Source organism: Eublepharis macularius, chromosome 1, assembly GCF_028583425.1.
Source record: "Eublepharis macularius isolate TG4126 chromosome 1, MPM_Emac_v1.0, whole genome shotgun sequence".
Taxonomy (NCBI): domain Eukaryota; kingdom Metazoa; phylum Chordata; class Lepidosauria; order Squamata; family Eublepharidae; genus Eublepharis; species Eublepharis macularius.
In genome coordinates this window covers 214,436,489-214,458,551 of record NC_072790.1, presented here as the reverse complement: position 1 = coordinate 214,458,551, position 22,063 = coordinate 214,436,489, and the positions used below count along the sequence as shown (strand labels likewise).

General features: G+C 43.1%; 1 protein-coding gene across 1 annotated transcript in view; it reads right to left on the bottom strand.

Moving 5' to 3' along the window:
• The window catches only part of VRK2 (VRK serine/threonine kinase 2), a 60,977-nt gene extending 60,567 nt beyond the window's left edge, over positions 1–410 (bottom strand). Inside the window, exon 1 of the mRNA XM_054990333.1 lies at positions 352–410. The gene's annotated coding sequence lies outside the window, so the exon portion shown is untranslated. The remainder of the gene's footprint in view (positions 1–351) is intronic.
• Between the last annotated feature and the right edge of the window lie 21,653 nt (positions 411–22,063).

Sequence of the window (22,063 nt, the reverse complement as noted above, 5' to 3'; positions counted from 1 at the left end):
CCACAGGACTCAAGCTGCAACATGCAGCCTGTCTTTCCCCCCACAGGAAGCCGCCCTATACCCAGTGAGGAGAATAATATTTTCCTCATTTAATTGGAGACGCTAAGGACTTAACCTAGAATGCGCCACAGCCCCTCCCCACACCCTTGTCATCATTTTCCAACCCCAAATTTGCAAAGGATTGCGGGGAGCATTATAAAGCACACTGTCGTGCCTGCAACTGACAAAGCAGGGAAATGAAGTTTTCACTCAGCAAGGCCAAAATTCTCAGGCGTCAGATAAGTTCGCTTCTGACTCAGGTTCGGCTTCTCCCCTTTCCTTCTCGAGGGACAGCCCAGCCAGACAACCTACCCCGAGCCCCGCTCTCAGGCTCAGTTCCCGGGCAAAGGTCCGCGGCTGCCCACTTCCAGCTCCCCCCTTGTTTCCCCTTCTCTGCGCCGGCTCCTCTCCAGGCTCCAGCCGAAGCAAAGATAGCCCCGAAGGGAAGTTCCCGGCTCGTCACGTGGGACACCCACCCAGACAGCAGAGCCGACGAAATGCCTGGAAATGAATGCCCGAAACTTTCGTCCTCCCCATGACTAGACGAAAGGGGCGGGGACGCCGGCCGGCACACAGCTCAGCGCGCGCCTCCGGCCCACGGCTGGCCTATCAGAGGGGACGGAGAAAAAGGAGGCGGAGCCGGCACCGAGGCGTCATCTTTCCCGCTTTCCTGCAAAAATCTCAGGCAAAGTGTGGAAGGCGATGCCGGGTGTCTGCTTTTTATAAAGTAGGAGACGCTAACGCAGAGGGAAGGGCAAGGAACACATGCTTAAAACGAAAGTATTTTCTTTTCTTTGCGGGCTTCTCACTAAAGCGTCTTTGATCACAAGTCAGCCTCAGTCCCAGAAAGGGTGCAAAACAAGCCACTGTGTTTCCCCCCACCCCATACCCGCAGGACAAACCAGGAGTGCAGAGATTGCGAACCCCTTCCGGGCTCGGAGAACACGCAGCGTTGCCAGGTCCAGGCTGAAAAATGCCTATAGATTTGGGGGATGGAGCCAGGAGAAGACAGTGTTTGGAGAGACCTCAGTGAGGTATAATGCCACAGAATCTACCCTCCAAAGCAGCCGTTTTCTCCAGGTAGTAAAGAGTCCAGTAGCACCTTTAAGACTAACCAACTTTATTGTAGCATAAGCTTTCGAGAACTACTGGCAAAGAGAACTGTGATTCTCGAAAGCTTATGCTACAATAAAGTTGGTTAGTCTTAAAGGTGCTACTGGACTCGTATTATTTTGCGACTACAGACTAACAAGGCTAAGTCCTCTGGATCTATTTTCTCCAGGGGAACTGATCTCTGTGTCCTGGAGATCTGTTGTAATTCCAGGAGATCTCCAGCCACCACCAGGTCGTTGGAAACCCTAGAGAACATACTCGCCAGAACTTTCTCCTAGCCCAAATAAGGAAAGGGAGGGAGGCAAATGACTGTAAAAGGAAGCCAGAGCTTTCGTTTTCTCCTTTTCTCACCGTGTTTCGAAGAAACTCTTGGTCCAACCCACATGCTCTATTGCACTTCGATGGAATGCATCTCGAACTGGCTTCCCTACTGCGCAAAACGCGCCCAGCCGCAGATTAGGTGTGCCTCTCGTTTAATCCTAGACGCCCTTCGATTTCATTAGGGATCTGACCATAACCAGACTACAAGCCTACTCCAGCACCTCGGGCTGAGGTTCGTTGGGGACCGAATCTGCAAAGAAACCCTTTTCGTCCTTCAACTGCGCCCATTCTGCAGAATTCTCAGTTACCAGGGAGTAAGCCCCAATGAAAATAATGGGACATGCTGCCAAGTAAATATGCAGGGGATCAGGGTTGTTAACTGCAGCTTGGGAAAATTCCTGGAGATTTGAGGATGGAGTCTGGGGAGGGACCTCAGTAGGGTATAATGCCATAAAGTCCACCATTTTCTGCAGGAGACGTGATCTCCGTAGCCTGGAAATGGGTTGTAATTTCAAGAGATTTCCAGGCCTCACCTGGAAGTTGGCAACCCTGTTATAAGTAGAGGGTAACTAGTGTCCTCAAAAAGTGGGAGTGTTACATGTCCTGCCTGTCCTGCCAAGCCACTCCCACTCCACCTTCTGCAATTCCATCAATTTAATCCTATCTGCTCTACTACCCAGAGAAGCATCTCAGCCCCTAAATGTAATCTCCATGTTCAGAGCTGATATGCCTCTAAACACCAGTAGCTGGAAGCAATGGGATGCCTCTGCTCATATATTTTCTGGAGGCCCAGCACTGGGAACAAAACTCTTCAGTAATAACTCTGTAGCATTTTATAGTCATTTGATTGTTATGGGATTTGTGTTTGTTAATCACTTTGGAAATCTATTGATTGGAAGTGTGGGTTGGAAATATTTGAAACATACAAATAGCTTTCCAAATTCAAAACTGGGTAAAGGCAGAAGTGAGGATTCAATTTCCAGACGCTAAGCCTCCAAACTATTTCCTTTTTACAAGCGACCACTCCTTTGAGCCACCATTGGCAATAATTTCATGGCACGCCCTGCTCTAAACTGGTTCTGTTACCATACCTTTCTGGATTCCTATTCCTTAATGTCATGTTGCACATATTCTTCTTCATGCAACATATATATTCACTGCTGCAAAGGTTCAATGATAACTATTAACTTTGGGGTTTTTTAAGGATTGGAGAAGAGTTACTGAAAGCTAAGCTATAAACTCTGGTACCTAAATGGAGTTACCATATTCAGAGGCAGTATATCTCTGAATACCAGGTGCCAGAAACAAGCACCAAGGGAAGGTCATCTGTCACCTTAGTACTTCCAGGGGTATTTACATGGCTGCTGTTGGAAACAGAACTGCAGGATTTTATCTGCTCTGTCTGCTTTAGTCACCTCCCTTATTTTCTTCTCCATCTTGAGATCAGCCTCAAGGGTGTGGGTGACAGTGCACCCCACTTCTAACACCAAGCACTCCAGCTCCCCCATCTTGGCTCAGAGCCTTCTAGCACTGGCACACAGACAGCTGTAAGTAACATGTTTCACTCTCCAGCAAACCCCTGCTCGCTTGGCCCCTGTTCCTCACATGGGCCTCCTTTGCTATCCGATTCTCAGTCCCTCATTCTATTGTGCTCTTCCCAATACCACAAGTGTTTACATTATCATACCTTTGGACTGAGCTGTCCCAAACCAGAGGCTTCCCATCTCCTGTTGGCTTTCCCTCTTGGCTTTATTTAAAATCTGCTCTGCCACCTTTTTGATATTAAGGCCGATTCCAGACGGCCCCCCGCCTCGCGAAACGTCACGCGTCGTCGTGCAGAAAACGCGAAATATCGCGTTATATCATGTTTTGTCGCGCGAGTTTTGCGCGACATCGCGCAAAACTCGTGCGAGAAAACGCGATATTTCACATTTTCTGCGCGACGACGTGCAATGACGCGCGATGTTTCGCGAGGCGGGGGGCCGTCTGGAATCGGCCCAAGTGCCAGCACTGTGGTTCCCCTTTGGTCCAAGTGAAGCTCATCTCTTTTGTACAGGTCTGGCTTCTACAGGTCCAGCTTGTCCCAGAAAGTACCCCAGCGCCTAACAAATCTAAACCCTTCCTCCAGGCACCACTTTCTCATCCATGCATCAAGACCCCTAACTTGTGCCTGTCTAGCTGACCCTGTGCATGGAACTGGTAGCAATTCTGAAAATGCTACATTTGAGGTCCTGGCCTTTAACTTTCTGCCTTGTGGCCTAAATTTTTCTTCTAGGACCACATGACTACATTCCCCACTGTCACAGGTGCCAACATGCACCATAACTACTGACTTATCCCTAGCACTATCTATCTATGAGGTCTGCAACCTTTGTACCAGGCAAGCAAGTCACCATGCAGCAGAGCCAGTTCCAGGTCTGGAGGGGGGCTGGCTAGAGAGTGCTCAGTGGCCCCCCATGTCCACTACTAGGCTCCCCTTCTTGTCCTCCCACTCGTGCCCCCACCTGCCTGCATGTCCTTTGCCTGATGGTGCAAGGTGCACCTAGGAGTGCCACTGCCATGGCCACCAGGAATGTTGATGCTTTGTCCACTACCCACATGCCCTTCTCCAGCAGTGCTAGGCAGTGTATGCAGCTGGAAGCAGAGGTGACAAAGCAGTAACAAACAGGCAGCTGAAGGGTATGAATGCAGGCATCAGAGGAGATGTGTGAGTAGGGAGTCAGTGGAAGTGCCCCCCCCCCCCGAAACCACAGGTCTTGGCAGCTGCCCCACCTCACCATGTACTAATGCAGCCAAAACATTTGTCACAGATCCCACGCTTTATATTCATAATAATCAAATCACCCACTACCAGAAAAACACCTCCCCCCAACCCCAGAGGGCTGTCCTCCTCAGTACAAGAGGATATTGGTCTGTCATCTGAGGAAGGGGCTCCCTCGAAGCCCTCCAACCTCGAGACACTCAATCTCCACAACAGCAGAAGGTCTGTCAGCACAAGAGTAGGTCCCCAGTGGCCTCAACAGTTGCAGACAATAGTTGGAAAAAAGGGGCAAAGCCCTTTGCAGACCAACCCTGGTGTGAGACAAAATGGTGGCATCATCCTCATAAAGCAAGATGGTGACTTTAGTCTCAGCTAATTAGGGTAGATGACATTGATCATCAAAATGTGATGCTAAATAGTTTAAATATAAATTAAACGGGGCTAGTGGGCAGCCCTGTCTCCCCCTTTTTCCAGCTTAAATGAGTTTGTTAAATGTCTTTTATACCCACAGTGCTCTTGACCAGTTGAGCCACAATATAATCATTGTACAAGCCCTAAAAGACTTTTTATCAATGATAGTTTGGGCAAATTTACTCCACAATTTGGGGTGATTTATAGAGTCAAAGGCCCCTTTAAGATTCATAAAGGCCACATATAATTGTCCCCTTGTGAAGGATGAATATTTCTCAGCCAAGTGGTAAAGGACTAGGCAGTGGTCAGAAGTCGAGGAACCCCATTTGAAACCAATCTGCGCATGGCCTAACACAGCCTCCGATTCCATCCGCCCCAAAATTTTCCTAAGTAAGTAAGAGGAGTACACGTTTTCCAGTTTGGCTAATTGGCCAATAACAACATGGATCCAATCTGGACCCCTTTCTAAATATTGGGACATGAGTTAGGTATCTGACCAGAAGAATGAATTAAATTGAACACTGGGGCCAGGACTTTAGCCCACCATTGAGGATCAAACTTTATAAGCTCATTGGGAATTAAATCAGGGCCAGGCGCTTTTCCTAATCCCCAAATGAGACATATGATTTCCTTGATTAACACCTCAGAACATGGAGTAACCCAAGTCAAGAAGAGAAATAATAGTCAGGGATGAACAGGAAGCACCAGCATTGTAGAATAATCCCCTGCAATGGTTTTCCCACACCAAAGGGGCAATGCAGCAAGGAGGTGTTGGGTTTCTTAGCTGGTCTCAAGGCCTGGGTCATGTCCAAGTTCACCAACATTTGAAGCTGGTCCTCCTTCCCTGTATTCTGATCCTGGTAAAGTATTCAAGAACTGGTACAATAAAGGGATGTGGAAGTCAAGCAAAATCATGCCATGCACCCAATGGATGGGGCCATGGCTCTGTGGCAATGCACATGATGGGCATGTCGATGTCCCAGGTGTGATCTCTGTTAACTCCAGTGAAAGAGTCTCAGATAGCAGATGCTGAGGAGGAATTTTTTTCTGCTTGATCCTTGAAGAGTTGCAGCTAGTCCTAGTAGACAATACTGAGCTACATGAACCAACGGATGAATAGTATACAAGGCAGCTTTGTATGCTCATACCATGGTACATGTTGGCCGTTTCTGGACTATGTAATGCTCAGATCTTTTCTAGCTAAACACGAAACCATTCAGCTGAATTCCTGTCTTTCTGTGTTACAAATTTCAACCCCAAAGGAATCATTTACTTGAAAAGAGAGAAAATAAAAACTCTCCTGTTTTTCACTCTTGGTGGTCTGTGTTCTTGCTACACGCAGTGCTGCTATTTTTGTACCGTTAGATTTTAGCTTCTCTAAAGAGCCTGATCTTTTTGGTGTTGAAGAATAGCTCTGACCTCCAGCGCAGCTTATGCTTTTATGACATTCTGTAGTCATCAGTGAAGTATGGTAGCTTTTGGGTCATCACTAATGTCAGTTGCAGATCTCAAAGGTCTGTGCAGAACTGATAGCAGAGCTGCTGCTACTTACTCTGAGTTATGGCATCTCCCTGCAGAGAGGACAAGCAAAATCTTGGTGCGATTCATAAATCCAGATTTTTTTCAATTGCCTGTAAAGATTTGGCTTGAAACATTTTTTTCCTCCTCCAACATATTTTAGTTGGGTCCACAACACAACAATGTCCTCAATCAACTAGACTGTGCATATGTACATAGAGAAAGGGGATAGAATAGGAAGACTTCACGGGCCCACTTATTTAATTACGAGAATCACTGTGAGTAGACCAAAAGTGCATATTCAGGGCCAAACTACTAATGTTTTAGGGATGCTAGGAATTTCAACTCGGTAACTAAGTGAACTTCCCCTTAACTAAATATCTTTGAGCTCCTGATTGTCTCAATGCTTTTAATAAAAATCTGTCTTGGGTACTATGTCGAGCAGATTTGCATCGGCAACAGAAGCTACTTGTGCTATAGTTCAAGATTATGCCTCAGTAAATAACTTTAACAAATAATAAACTTGATCAAATATTCTTCATTACCAGAAAAGTGAAGCGTATTCCCCAGGATCATGGTTAGGTCACTGAAGTGGTTACTTCTCAAGAACTGAATTGCTTACCGTTTTTTCTTCTTCTTGGCACCGATAGAGGCAATCACTAGTTTTGAGTATATTGCATTGTTTGCTTTGGCACCTGGACAATCAGCAGCTTCCGTTCGTGAAGTGATAACAAGCACTGACTGCAAGATTGAGTAGCTCCATGGGCAACCACCAAAATTACTCAGTGACATCTGCGTACTATGTCTCAACTCAAAAATCTCAAACATTTTTTAAACTATAAACTATGTACCTTTTAGAAGTGAAGGTGCCCATTGAGACAACCATCTCTAATTCCTCTAATGGTGTGAGAAAGCACTCTAGCCTTACAAAAAACATATAGCTGAATTCTTTCAGATGCATCCAAGCAATTTGAAGCAATTAAACAACTCCCCGGTTGTGATTAGTGACCAGGACATGGACCAAACAACCATAACTATATGTGACACTGACATTCATGATTTGAATTCCTGATATGTAATTTGATTCTAAAAATCAGCTGGGGAGGGTGTGATAGAGATCTGGGCCATGGTTGAATCCTTCTGTGACATTCTGGCCAATTTCAGGCAGCTTCCCTGAGCCTTTTTTTGAACTTAAAATATTATTTGGTCCATCACACTTATAAAGGAGCTCAGGATCCACTGTTGGATGTGTATACTTATAGAGGCTTTATATATAGTGCCAGCTCCCTTTGGCTCTTTTGTGCTTGGCTAGCTCTGCTACCATGTAGGACGTCACTTGACTGTTTGACTGTTCCAGAATATTTTTGAAACTCAGTGGACAATGTGTGGGGGGTCTTTGCCCCAGAAGACAAAACTGGGCAAGTTCCTTGCCTTCAGCAACTTTTCTTGTATGTTACAAATTGTGAATTGAGCAGCTGTTTGTGTGTGGGCCAGGCGGGGGAGGGGAGAAGTCTAAGGTTTGTCTTTGACCAATTGAGTGTCAGACTGGGGAAAATTTCCCTGTGATGGGGCACCAGGTGTAGATGGGCTCTCCATTGTCCTTCCCTGGAAGTGTATTTGGCAGACTATCATAGTTGATAGACATCCAAGATGTCAAATCCTTGAGGCTTATATAATGTGTCCCAAGTCATGAAATTGAGCTTTGGACAGCTGAGATCATCACAAAAGTGGCCATTTTCACAGTAAACAGCAAAAGAGGTGTTCAGTTTTAGGATGGGATCTCACTACTGTGCAGAAATAGAGCTGGGAATATGCTTTTTTAAAAAAAAACATACAAGCTTACACAAACCTCATGCTTCTCTCCCCCCCACCCCCGCCATTAGTGTAATCTGCATTTTCCTTAAATATTTCCTGGTCTCATTTTCTCTTTGCATTCCAGGTTGTTTAAAAATAATCAGGGAAGGGGCTTCTTTGCCAGATATTTAAAAATAGCAATGCAGTTGGGAAAAGGCAGAGCATTTTCAACCACATCGGCAACCACTTGTCCAGCCAGCATTTTTCCAGTCCAGATGAGATGGAACTGCAATTCCATTTAAAGTTCAAGATGTTGCCACAAACCAGATATGAAACAAGGCAGGAGAACAGCATGACCCACAATCATTTTGCAGCGATGTTATAAATGCATGAATAAATGGCAGCAATTCTAGACAAAATGGAGAGACAGAAGCAGCCTAGGTAAGAAAGTTAGAAATGCATATGCAGGAGACAACATCCAGGGAATGTCTCAGCACAAAAGTAAGAAGTAGGAGAAAATGCACAAGCAGGAAAAACACAGAACAGAAGAGGTTATGCAGGCTTGGGTTTTTAAATATAACTGTGTTGACTGACTCTTAATTGGTAGCAGACATTTCTAGTAACATGGTGGTAAAGCTAGGATGGGAACTCATTTCCCCAAAGCAACTAGAGGTTAAAAACCTCTTCCAACAGCATATACCTTGTACGTCCATGAAAGCAAAACTGTGCCCAAAGGTACACCAGTTTTTGCACAAAGGAAATCTGGATTTGGCAAGGCAAACTGCTGCTGCCATGAACTCGGCTTCATAGTAACACAACACCAAGCTGTATTTTTGCTAAGGGGAATAAGGAAATCCCTGCCCAGGCTGTATTTCCTGATCTCTTCTAGGGAAAAGAAAAACAAGAGAGACTGAGCAGCCATGAGGGTGAATTTATAGTGGCAGCTCTCTCCGTACCTGGAGCATTGAGAGAGGAAAGGCCGGTGGGGAGGAGCTCCAAAGGCACAGCTGCCTGTGACCACTGCAGATGCTGGGAAGTTTCTGCCACAAGATGCCTTGCTAAATAGAAAAGGCATGGATCAGGGGAACATTTCAGTTTATACAGTGCCTTGAAACTCTCAAGGCAGTGTAGTAACACACACAATATTATGAACCGTGCCCTGATTCAGCATTACATTATTATGACATATTACAGCTTACATCCGCTTCCCTTTTATTCCTTTCTATATATATTTTTAAAAACAACTAGGTTCAGACCAGAGCTGGGGAGAAAAGGAATGGTTCAATTATCTTGAAATCTTGCCGTTTCACACCTACATTTGCAACAGCGGTTGCGAGCAACTTGTAACTTCTCACACTGTTGTCTTGTGTGACACCCTTGTGGTATTTAACACTGACATTTCAGCACTTCCTCTCCTCATCCCTTCCGTTAGCCTCAGAGTGCTTAAAAATACCATTGCTAAAATTACACCAGGGGGACATAACAACCTTGTATAAAGAACATCAGTGAGCAACAAGGAAAGCGTTAAGTACATTCTTCGAAAAGCAGCAGTTGAGGAAGTTATTTGCTTCTATGTAAGATGCTGGCAGGTCTGTTTATGCTACGGAGTGCTCTCTCTATTCTTTACTACCAGGTTCTCTGAAGTTTTCAGGTAATTACTTCTGCAGGTACCAGGGGACCTTCGCCGTCCAAAGGGCATGCCACTCATCTCCGTCAATGTCTGGGGTGCGTTGACACCCATTTTAAAGGGTCTGGCACTATTTCATGTGTCTGGCCTCATGATTGAGATCACGTAATTACAATAATTAAGGAACCTCACCTCAGAATATTATCAAAGTGACCCACCCAAGCCCAAGTCCATATGGTTGGAAATAGCTAATGAGTCAGTTAATGTACTATGTCTGGGAGAATGCATGCTCAATATGGATGGCATGAGGGTGTCATTTGCCGACGTAGTGACTGATTAAGAGTTTCTTTCTCTTCTTATTCCCCCCCAGTGGGCCATTGTTAACGTTCTGCAATGCGATGCGAGCTCAAAGTAACTAACAATTTCAAAAACGTGTGTAAAGGAAGGGAATGAGATCATAAAGAGTTTGTTATGTGGGGTGGCAGTCGGTTTAAGAAATCTTAGCAAACGTTACGGGAGTTTGCATCAATTAATTGATTAAATAATGAATTAAACCTGCATATGTCTGTATAAATATTCTCCCCAAAAGCATTCTTCATTTTTAGATGATGCATGCATTCTTCACAATATCATTGTTGCAGAAGAGGCATTCCCTCCTGTGAAAAAGGAAGAATGTCACCTTCCCTCCTGTGAAAAAGGAGGCATGCCTGCCAAGCATGCATTTGCACAAATGTGCAGTAAATGTAACTAGTTTTTTAAAAAAATGCAGCCCAATTAATGGGACATCTTTTTAATTGTTTTAAAAAATCAACAAACTAATTGAAATGGACTGGTTCAGCCCTACCTGTAGCACGGCAAGACAGCAGCTCTTTGTTCAAACAAAATACCATTTGAAATTGTTGTGATCCATTTCTTGGGACCACTGATGATGACAATGAGCCAGGACTTCTTCCCAAGAGGTCTCAAAACTCCCGAGGCTGCTGAACACACAGTCTGAAGTGTAATTCCTTGAATATGTCTGATCAGGGAAAGTTATAGATGCTCCTAGCTAAAACAGATGTCCATAAATTCTACCACACAAGCGCTACCTGATGTGTTGTAATGCACCACTTGGCATGATTCTACAGAGAGGCATGGGCAGAACCAAGAAATTCAATTTCAGAAAGGGGTGGTACAACAGAATGTGTCCATTCAACTCCACCCAAATTCCAGAGTGGGTTGTGGAATCTACAAAAGATTCCGCTGCCCATTCTATGCATAAATAACAGAAGACCACCACCAAGGAACCTGTGTTTTCACCAACTTCCCTACCACAGTGGAGGTTTTAGAGCATGGGAGGGAGAGTTCTACCTTGGTTCTGGGATAGTCTCACCTGCCTTTACCCATGGTAGAGTCCTTGAGGGCAAGAAAGCCATTGTCTCATGCCCTAGGACAATCCTGGCCTGCACTGCCTCATATGTTCCAAGGTTCCAGTACACTTGGAACTGAATACTAAGGTATCTGGGGTAGTTTGATCACTGCCCTGACCCATCTGTAAGATCAACATCTGTCTCCCCCAGGACCCCTCCCCGATCCAAGCCTGATATTTGTGCCTTCTGCCTGACATCAAGGAGTATGTTCCCTGCTTTCACTGCAAGATGACTCCTGGTGAAATTCACTTCCCATGTTGGTTTGTAGTTTGACTGAGACAGGGCAATTTGGATATTTTCACCGAAGTATAGTCATTTGGAGGTGAAGATTTGTTTAGGTTGAAGTTCTGTTGAAATGTTGGAGAACAGGCAAACCATACACTTAGTTGGGAGTGCACAGTAGATGTTCTCCAGATCCTTGAGAAGAAATGCTGTCATCATCACCTCTACCAGGCTGCATACAGTATTGAGAAGGGAACGAAATTTAACCCAGAACAGCAAAATTACTTGAGCCAGTCCTGATTTGGGAGGATTCTTTGGGGACTGGTAAAGATGCCCAGGGATTCCTGTGCAGCAGCAAGGTTTTGTGGTAATCCACAAAAGAGAAGAGTAAAACATTTGTCCAAAGACTACAGGTCTCTCAAGAGTTCTACAAGGGATATTTATATCCTTAAGGGATTTCAGAAAATACCCTTCTGTGCCAATCTATTTTTTCCCTCACAAAGGCTCAATTTGATGAGCTATTCAAGTATAGTAGGTTGCGGTAGCGATATAATGGCAGTGTCAGGAACTGACACCCTTTCAGGAGGCAACAAGGCTATTTTATTTGATACAAACACAGAAGATATAGTAAGTGCCTCTGAATTGCTGGTTATTTGGGTTACAGTGTGGGATTTCTTTTACTTTTGTTTTTCAACCATCCTGCTGCCAGTTTCTCAGGTATTGTTCAAACGGTTTCTGCAGAATGTATTTAGCACTGCATGGACTATGCTAGGTCTCCCTGGGAAGGAAATTAATACAGACCTAACATGGAAAAACTGTATTTCTTTTATTAGGGAAAGATGGAGGAGGAGGGAGCAAATGCTTTATCTATTTAGGGTCTCATATTCTATTTATTTAAAATATTATTTCCAAAAGTTAATTCATGGCTGTGAGTGAGCTGGGGATGCCCTTGTGCCAGCCCTTCTATTTCAGTTGAGGTAAGTGTAAGGGTTTGCCAGGTAACTCTCAAAAGACTTCACTGCATGAGTTAAAGAACTTTATTGATAAGTTACCAGTTCAGGGCTTACTCCATCTTAGACAGGAATGGCGTTTCTCTACAAGCACAAAGCATATAAAGGATTTTAAGTGCAGGTGAATTCCCAAATCCCCACCTCTTTAGGTAACAGCCCACTAAGTTCAAGAGGAAGCCTCTAGGTGGAAAAGAGCAGAGCTGATGTAGGGAAAGTCTCAGGGTCATGAGTGTCTGTGCCAGCGCTTCTTCCCAGGCTCAAGCAAGAGGGAGAACATGCAGATAACAGTAGAGACAGCCCCTCCTTTGCATACTTTCACATCACAGTCAAGCAATAGCTTCAGCCTTTAGTTATACCCATAGCATCAGAGCCCAAACAAACACTACACAGGGTCTTGTTGAGTATGGCAGGTGAACACCTGACCTGACAGTAAGAGGCATTGCCAAAAAGTTGGACCGGTGCCCAGCCAATGGAGAAAGCTCATAGAGGACGCTTATAAACAGGTTCTGCCTTCCATATGCAGGCATTTGCCACATGCTGCTGACTTGCCAACTCATCTGTGGAGCATCATGGGAGTAGCTGGTGACCATTAGAGGCCAAGTAGGAATTTCAGTGTCTTCTCCAACTGGCTCATGTAGTAGATCCTTTGTGAGGGGGGGGGTCTACTCATGCCATTTGGTAAATCAGCCTGGTCTTGTGATTGATTAGGCTGTAACTAGGGGAAGCAGAAGTAGGGTGTGTTGCTGGAGCAGATAGAGATATCTGATGAGGGCTCTGAGGCATCTGTAGTGAAGGGCCATTCCTAAAATGGAGGAGACATCCTTGCTGATGACCAACTTCAACCAAACCCTTTGGAGTGGCACATTGGAAATGTCAGAGGATGACTGACACCTCTCAGCACAGTTCATGTGCTGGCTAGGAGAAAAAAAGCCAATAGTAATGCTGGGGAGGTTTGGAGCTGAGCCACAGTTGCCCAAAATGCTTACAGCTGATGCACTGGCAACCTGTTCTTAACCTTTGAATGATAGCCTGATGATGTTGATCAGCCTTTTAATTAAAAATCTTAGTTTAACATATGTATTGTTAACAATGGGATGTTTTTGAGGTCTTTAATTCATAGGATCGCCATAGTTTGGAGGCAACTTGACGGCATATAACACACACACATTGTTGTCTCAGGTCTTGTGGTGGATGGAGGGTGCTGGTACAACTATTCTTTATTGTTGATAGCCAAACAGAAAAAAAAAATTGAAATATTTCAGATGTAACACCAAAACACAAAAAAACCTGGAAGGAGATTCATGCACTCACCACTTCCTCTACACCTCATGAATCACAAACTTCTTTGTTTCTGGCAAACATGATTTTCTGTTCTATCTAAACCAGAAAGCTGTCCGTTTGTCCATCCCTCCATCTGTCCTCCTAGTGAATTTTTTGCCCTCAGTTAAGAATTCATGAGTCTCCTTTCCCCATGGTGTGCCTTGTAAATCAGGACTGCAAACCAGATGGTTGAAAACCACAAACTAATGAACTTGTGTTGTTGGAAGGGAAAGAGGAGGAGAAGGGGGGGGGGTGAGCCTGAAGATACTCACTAGTGAGTACTGTAGTGTCAAACCATGGTAAATCTAAATGATGCCTCCCATTTCTACAGTCAGTGTGGTACAGTTACTAGAGTATTAAAGTAAGACCATGGTGACCTGGGTTCAAATCTCTACTCAGTCATGAAGCTTACTCTTGGGCTAGTTACTCTCTCAGCTAGCCTAGCTCATAGGGTTGGTATGCAGATAACTCATGTAAGCTGCCCTGAGCTTTGTGGAAGAAGGGTGGGATAAGAATAAACAGATTTCAAAAGAAATCTGAAAGTCACAAGGAAAAAAGGAGCTCATATCAGCTTCAAAGGAAATCACTACAAAATTATGTTTCTGGTGTTTCAACTCATACACTATAAAAAGTATACAACTGGTAATGGGCATTGTTAATGCAGCAGAAAATCAGGATCAGATTTCATACATGTCTGGTGGACCTGTCCCAAAATACAAGCATATTGGGAAAAAATAGTCTACATTGTTGTATTAACTATTCTGCATACTATTCCTCTCTATTAAACATTTTGCTGGGCAATTTAGATAACCCTATAAAAAGAATTTTACAACTTAATTTGGAGCCTTAGAACAGCTGCAAAGATTTTGATTGCTTCAAAATGACATACTTCTAATGATTTCAATCGACAAAGAATGGTTATGGAAAATCTGGGAAATTGCTGCAATGCCCCAAATTTCCATTAAGGGAAAGCAGAAGAATAAAACACAAAAATGTTGTACACTCATGGTTACCATGTGTTAATGTTTGAAACTTCTATACACCCTAGATGTAAACAAATACAGTTTATTAATCTTACACAAGTATTAATATTTCTCTCCTGTTTTCTCTAAAAACTGTAGATTATGCATCTCTTTTTCCTACTGAAATTGCAATTATTCTTATGAACCCCATTAGGAAATTCTGTTGTATAATGTGGCATCTTTTCTTTATGCTTAATTTACGATCAGCTGATTGGGGCTTCCGAAGGGAAGTGTGGTCAATGATGATGTGAGCTGCAGAGAAACAGTATTTAAGCAGTAGGCTTTTTGCAGTGCTATTCCCCCCCCCCAGTTGTTTGCTGCTGAAACTGTCACCCTGCCCATCTATTTAATATTTGTTTATTTATTTAAATATTTATATCCTGGTTTTCTCTCACACGGGGATCTCAATCCAATAGGCCCCTAATACGGGTTATAAACCATGAAGAGAGGGGAGGTGGCATCGTATAGCCCAATCTCATCAGATCTTGGATGCTAAGCAGAGTTACTGCTTGGATAGGAGCCTACCACCGAAGACCAGAGGAAGGCAATGGCAAACCACCTCTGCTTCTCACTTGCCTTGAAAGCTCCTTGCTAGGATCACCATAATCTATAAACCCAGAGAACATCTTGGGCTACTGCTTGTTCTGCTGGCATAGCTCACACAGAGATTTGCACACTTCAGAAGTGAGTTTGCACCTCAGGGAGCACACAAGGACAATCTGACTGCAAGGCTCCCACAGTGATCACAGGTGAAATGTATTTTCCAGTCCAAACTGCAGAAACTATGGCACTGGAGAGCCTCGGCCAGGCAGAGCAGATGCTATTGGACTAGATGGATTCTGCAGCTCCATATATTCATATACCTCTAGATAAGACTACTGTAACATGCTCATTGAGGCCTCTGCCAAGTGCTCAGAAAATACACCTATAATTCCAGAATGCAAATCTCTGTTAACAGGGCTTCATTGCATGGAATATATATCATCAGTTCTGAAAAAACATCACTGGCTCCAGTTGATTTCTAGGTTCAATTTAAAGTGCTGTTTTTGACATTTAGAACCCACTGGGACAGACATTTGAAAGACTGACTTCATACTGGGTACTTAGGTCATCTACAGAAACCCTGGTTGACATTCCACCCACGCACCACTGGCAGTGCATGCCTCAGCAGTGTGACTAAATCCAGTTAATAGAAATGAACATGAACACTTCACATGACGGTGTCTAACACTGAGTCAGACCATTGATCTCACAAGGTCAATACTGCCTCCTTTGACTTGCAGCAGTTCTCTGGGGTCTCAGGTCAAGGTCTTTCACATCACCTGCTCCCTTATCCTTTTAGCTGGAGAATGCCAGAGATTGAACCTGGGACCTTCTGAATGCAAAGCGGATGCTCTGCCACAGAGCCATGGTTCCTTCAACTCCCTTTGGGAGTGAAGCAGAAAGTAAAAGTGGACAAGGCTGGAGCACTAAAGAGACAAGCCACACAGCTTGCCATAGACTTTCAAGCTCCCAAAGGAAAGTACATCTGCTGAAAGTTATTTTTTCTGTTAAATGAATTGGGCAGATGGATGGGAGGAGATGAAAGCTATGGAGAAAGTAGTGTGAGAATTTCCATGCACAAAGCATTTGCAGTTGGACCCTGATGCTCCAATGCTCCATCATGTAAAACAAGCATGGCTAGAATAAAGAGACAACAAGGCATGTAATTTTCTGCCCCTCCATAGTCTCAAAATATCTCTTCTGAAATTTACTAACCGCATGTAGCTGCCAGATGAGGGACAAGAGGCAACCATAGAGAAAGCTGTGGAACAACATGCATGGACAATCAAAACCTGCCATGAAGGAACAGTGAGACAGCCAAGCAAAATAGGCAAGGCTAGAACAGAGGGCGAGGCCATGTAGCTTTCCCCATCCACCCTGCAACACAGTAGAACTGCAATGCCTCTTTCTTATTTTACTGAGAGTTTTTTTAACATTTAAAAAGGGGACAGGTTAGAAATTTGGAAAATAGAATGCGCATGCACAAAACATGTGCATGCGCACATGTTTTGAACATTAAAAAAAAACAATTGAATGTGGTGATGGACTCATGCCCACCCTGAAGCACAAGGGTGTGCTCTTCATAACTTGCAATCAAATTGTGGTCTGAACAGAGGTGTTATTGAGCACAGTAATGGTCACATGTGATAGGGCCTTTTCAATTGCAGCAACAAGTTCATAAACTTTGTTCCTTGGTAGGGTTGGCAGCCTCCAGGTAGTAAAACAACAAGGCAATCCCTGGTAAAGATCAACAGCAGAAAAGTGGAAAACCACCCGGGAAGTGAGAAAATATAACTGTATTGTAGGACAATAGCAATGTAATATATTCAATAATAGTACAGTGTGCAAAAATGCATTCATACATTCATAATAACATTCCTAATATGTCCAAAATCCTTTGAATCTATCCAAACAGGGGACTCAATGCCCCACTCCAGCAGTTTCAGGAACAGGGCAATTCTCCAATGGGTGGATCAATTTGTATAATTAACTGCGTTCTGTACTTTCTTTTCTTTCATGTATCATCTCACATTACCATATGAGGATCCAACAACAACAGCTGTTATGAGATGTTATGAGCTGTTATGAAGAGCACACCCTTATGCTTCAGGGTGGGCATGAGACTGTCACCACATTCTGCTGAAGTGGGGCATTGAGTCCCCTGTTTGGATAGATTCAAAGGATTTTGGACATATTAGGAATGTTGTTATGAATGTATGAATGCACTTTTGCACACTGTACTATTATTGAATATATTACATTGCTATTGTCCTACAATACAGATATATTTTCTCACTTCCCGGGTGGTTTTCCACTTTTCTGCTGTTAGCCTCCAGGTAGTGGCTGAAGATCTCCAGAAATCACAACTGGTCTCCAGGCCACAGAGATCAGTTCACCTAGAGAAAATGGCTACTTTGAGGGGTGGACTTTATGGAATCATGACATGCCAAGGTCCTTTCCCTCCCTAAACCCCACTTTCTCCAGGTTTCTCCAGGTTTCACCCCCCAGGTCTCCAGGAATTTCCCAAGTTGGAGCTGGCAACCCTATTCCTTGGGGAAGGCAATCTCTCCTCTTTCTCAAGTTTATTGCCAGCTAAAAGCAATGCTGCTATTTTAGAGGGCTTTTGATACTAATTAATGGTTGGGAAGTAAATTGAGGCTAAATGTTGTACAGCTCTACAGGTGGACTGACCTTTAGTTAGTTTGCTTATTTATGTAATGCTGCTGGCTTCTTAAACTCTTGTTTCGATGTTAATTCTATGTCAGCTGCTTTTGCAAGACTCAAAAAGTGGTATGATTAAAGTTACCTGTTTGGGGTCTTGGATCATTCCAAGGTCTCTAGAAAATACTGTGAGGGTGTTTTGCCTTTCCGCTATTAACACAGACCATTAGGGTTTTTTCCCCTGTTGACCTCCCCATTACAAAATCAAATACACAGAATGAAGGAACACTCTTGAGCTAGAATATCACTACTTCTAAAGATCCACAGCAAACAGGGCTTTTGATGTTCTTCTTACATCTCTAATTCACAATATTGGGAGGTAGTTATTGCAATATCTCCTCCTGTTTCCCTTCCTTTGATTCCTCCACTCCTAACTACACCACTGCGTCTATATAATACCTTAAATGCCAGCGATATGTTCTCTGTTCAGTAGTTAAGTGTGTATATAGTGCACAGTGCAATAAAACAAACAGCTGTACCCTGTGCAGAATCATTCAACCTTCCGAAAAATTCTCTACAGTAAGTCTCAGTTTATTGCACCAGGAGAAAGCTCCATACCAACCAAATGTATTATTTTTGATGGAGGGTTAGCACTTAGCTTTTGGAAAACTACTGTAACTACTTCTCTGGACATTATGCTCAGGCTTGATGGTGGGTACCCAGCTGTCTCCTCTCTTTTTTAAACACGACATTATTGTATTATCATGTATATTATTTATACTTGGAAACAAGATGAGCAGAGGAGTATCAGAATTTGGATGTTGGCCACTTTCTCTGTAAAGCCAGTTGGGAACAGCTCCGAGATCCTGTTTGTTAGCTGTTGGATCATTTTTCTTGATTCACCTGAAAAATGCATCATCGATAGAATAAAAGGCCAACTGTTCTCACCTCCATTTATATTTTTTTATGTAGGTATTTATACTCTGTTTTCCTCCCCAATGGGGAGCAGAAGTGGCATACAACATTGTTCACTCCTCCTGCATTTTATCCTGGCAACAACTATCCTGTGAGGTAGGTTAGGCTGAGAGAGTGACTGGCCCAAGATCACTCAGTGAACTTCCATGGCAGAGTGGGGGTTCAAACCTGGGTCTCGAACCCTATAATTACTGCACCACTCTATGTACTTGTGAATGACACAAGAAAGATGGTTTAATTCCAAAGGACTTAGTGCTTGGTGAGCTAGCCAATATAAAGAGATTCTTATGCTGCTTATGGTTTCCCTGAGTCATCTGTATCATTATGTTTATATATTTAAAAGATGGCTAAAAACATAAAAAGAAACAATGAATGATATAATTTATAGAAAGATACAGATAGATAGCAATTAAAATAATTTAAAAGGAAACTTAAAAAAAACAGCAGCCATCAGCAGTGTTTTAAAAAAGCAACCATTAAAATCAGCATAAAAGCAACAGCATATTTGCTTGTCTGTTTATTAGCCACCTTTCTCCCTTGCAGAAACTCAAGGCAGCTTGCAATATGAACATAACAAGTTTAACAATAATCATAAAATGAATAAAACAAAGTTTAAAGGTACAGTTTAAGACTGCCAGTAAACAAAGAAACAAAGGTAATTAAAAGCAATCATAAATAAAGCATAGCATTCTGGGTACCTCACAGGATAGTTGTTGCCAGGATAAAATGCAGGAGGAGTGAACAATGTTGTATGCCACTTCTGCTCCCCATTGGGGAGGAGAATAAAGAAGTGGAGAGAGAGCAATCTAAGAGGATAAAAATGTAATAAAAATGCAATAAAAAGTGAATAAAAAGGTTTTGCCTGGTACCTAGAAGCCATGGGCATCAAGAGAGCTTGAAGGGAGAGGGAATCTAATGGAGGGGTATCCCTACAAGGTCTCTTCTCTAGTCATTGCTCACCTGCTTGAGAGGAAGACAGTAATGGGTAAACTGGATAATACAGGAGAAGGTATTCTGGTCCCAAGCTATCAGTGCCTTGAAGATAAGTACGAGCCCTTTGAACTGTGCCTGGTAATGGATAGGTAGGCAGTGCAGATTCCCTGTATACACAGCCAGACTGGCAAGCAGTGGGGGACTAGGGGGAACGGGGACATCTGGAGGAGCATCAACTGATAGAGTGATGATGATGTAAAACTGATGGAATGGGATTAGACTTTTGTATAAACTTTCGTATGGATTTTAGGATTATTTATTGTAGCTATTTATATGCACTTGGTCACTTTTCATGTATTTATTAAGTTACTCTAGAAAAGACCTATTAACGTACTATTGAATGAATTGAGTTTTTCCATCAGGAGATGGGTAATCCCTGTACCTCCGATTGTGGCTATTCCTCCATTTGATCTACCCACCTGGAGGCTGGCAACCCTTCCAAGCAGGTGCTCACATTCTCCCAGAATTACTACTGATCTCCAGAACACACTGATCAGTTCTCCTGGAGAAAATGGCCGTTCCAGAGAGCTGCATCACAACAACCCAGCTAAGCTTCTTCCCCTCCAAAACTACCCTCCCTAAGCACTGCCACAAATCTTCAGGATTTGAATTAGCAACCCTGTTGGACTGATAGATGAATGACTTTATTTTGAGCTGCCCGTTCCATATGATTTCTTGACCCAATTGCTCAGGGAGTCTTTGGCAGTGTTAGACTATGGTTCTGTACGTATTTTGAATTTCTCTTGGCCTCTACGGCCAGTCTGGACAGTGGTGTGGTAGGAGGCGGAGAGGGCCTCATACTATGCCTCTGTGACTGGTTCTCCTAGCCCCGCCAATCACTTCCTTTTAACATCTTCCTCCCGCTTGAGAACCTCGGACGGCACTGCTCCCAAAAGTTCTCGCACCATTGCCTTTATGGCTATGAAAGGACTATTGAGTGTGGAGGCAGACAATTATTATATTTACATTAAATCAAATTAAGGAAGAATGCCCATCTCTTTAACTTTATGTTTCTTTAATAGATAATCATTCTTCATCTTTCCCTTTCAAGCTGGAGAATGGTTGAAAAGCATAAACCAGCTTCATTTTAATAAGGCAAAATAAGAGGGCTGCTGGATCGAAAATGACTAAATTATGCTCAGTTTAGGGGGTTTCACTCCGCTCTTTTGCCTCAGGCTTCAGGGACATTAAGGCCATGTTATAAATCCCGGTCAGTGCTTTCTTCTAAAGAACAAAAATGAGAGTTTATTAGTATCACAGTGGTTGCCTCAATAATGACAAAACAGTTGCTCATTACTGCTCATTAGATTCATATTAGATTCATTTGCGGTAGCAATGCATCTTCTATTCCGAGTCGATTGCAAAACAACGGATATGATTTGACACCTGCTGTAATACCGAATTCATTAGATGGTAATAACACAAACAGGAATTCAAAGGACGGCCATTCACTTGGTCCTCTCTGAGGGTTTTAAAATGTTGTAGAATTGGTACAGAATGAATAAAGACAACAATCAATTGTTTTAAATACTACAGGAGGTGTATGTTATGGACATAGCGGGCGGAAAATGGCTGTCTTTATGAGCGGTGAAGAGCAAGATCGAGGTCCAATACCACTTTAAAAAACAAAGGTTGCTTTGACTCTCAGAAGTTCATATCTTGGAAATCTGGTTTGGTCTTTAAGGTGCTATTGGACCAAGATCTTGCTCTTCAACTGCAGATCAGTACTGCTATCCACCAGAAACTTATCTTTATGCAATGTGGTATGGGATACATGCCAAGAAGACCTGTGCATTGCCAGAACCCCTGGTGTGAATCCAGCACATGTATACTCTGCTCACATGGAATACCTTGCACATGCATGTATTTCTTTTTATATTTCTTTATATTTGTTATCAACTTATGATTCTCTGCTTTTCAGTGTTCGGCTTGTAAATTTCTTTGTGCCGAGTATGCTTGTTGTATAGTTTTTAGATGACATCTATACATTATTTATGTGTATAATATACATATCATGTATAATGCTGATTTATAGATGCATAACATTTCAAAAGGCATACTTTTAAGAGGAAAAACTGAGAGAATAGAAAATGAAATGTAAGTAAATAAGGTATCAGGGTCTGATTTGCACAAGAGAGAAGGAAAAAAATAAGAATTTTAAAGTTGAAACATCTGGGATGAGTCAGAGGTGGATAGCCCTCATCAAGAGAAAAAGTACAGAGGATCTGTGTTTGCCTCAAGCATCGCCTCTCCTGTATTCTTCTGAAGAAGTGGCAAATATGGTGTAGTGGTTAGAGTGTTGGACTGGGATTTAGAAGACCCAA